Below are 468 nucleotides of genomic sequence, written 5' to 3'. Positions count from 1 at the left end.
ACACAAAGGGATACCCTAAAAATCGAGAAGAGAGAGAAAGAGAAAATGAAAGAGAAGAGTCATCATCCAATAAAAAAAATGAGGATGGCACTGGAAGATATATGGGCGCCCTACCCTCCGAGAGTGCCAATCAGTGCCACCCTAAGAGCAGGGCCCCAAGTTCTTAAGCCGCGGGTGTCTTTATCCTCATCTCAGCCCCATCTCTCAAAGGCTGGCATCAGCTGCCTCGTAAAATAGGAAACGTTTGATGCCAGTCTTTAATGTTAGCAAACGTTTGATGTCGATGATTAGGGTTAGGCGTTTGTCCGTCAGCCAGTGTTTACCGGTAGCGTTTTCGGATTAACGTTTTTTCCCCCCGTTCTTCTACGGGTTACGGCCGGGGGGGGGGAGGGTAGAGAGGGGGTATTCATCTTCGTCTTCTCTCTGAGGCAGATCGGAAGGCAGGGATTTGTGGTCTTGCTTACGGCC

Source organism: Penaeus monodon, chromosome 34 (genome assembly GCF_015228065.2).
Source record: "Penaeus monodon isolate SGIC_2016 chromosome 34, NSTDA_Pmon_1, whole genome shotgun sequence".
NCBI classification, from domain to species: Eukaryota; Metazoa; Arthropoda; class Malacostraca; order Decapoda; family Penaeidae; genus Penaeus; species Penaeus monodon.
This window is presented reverse-complemented; position numbering follows the sequence as displayed.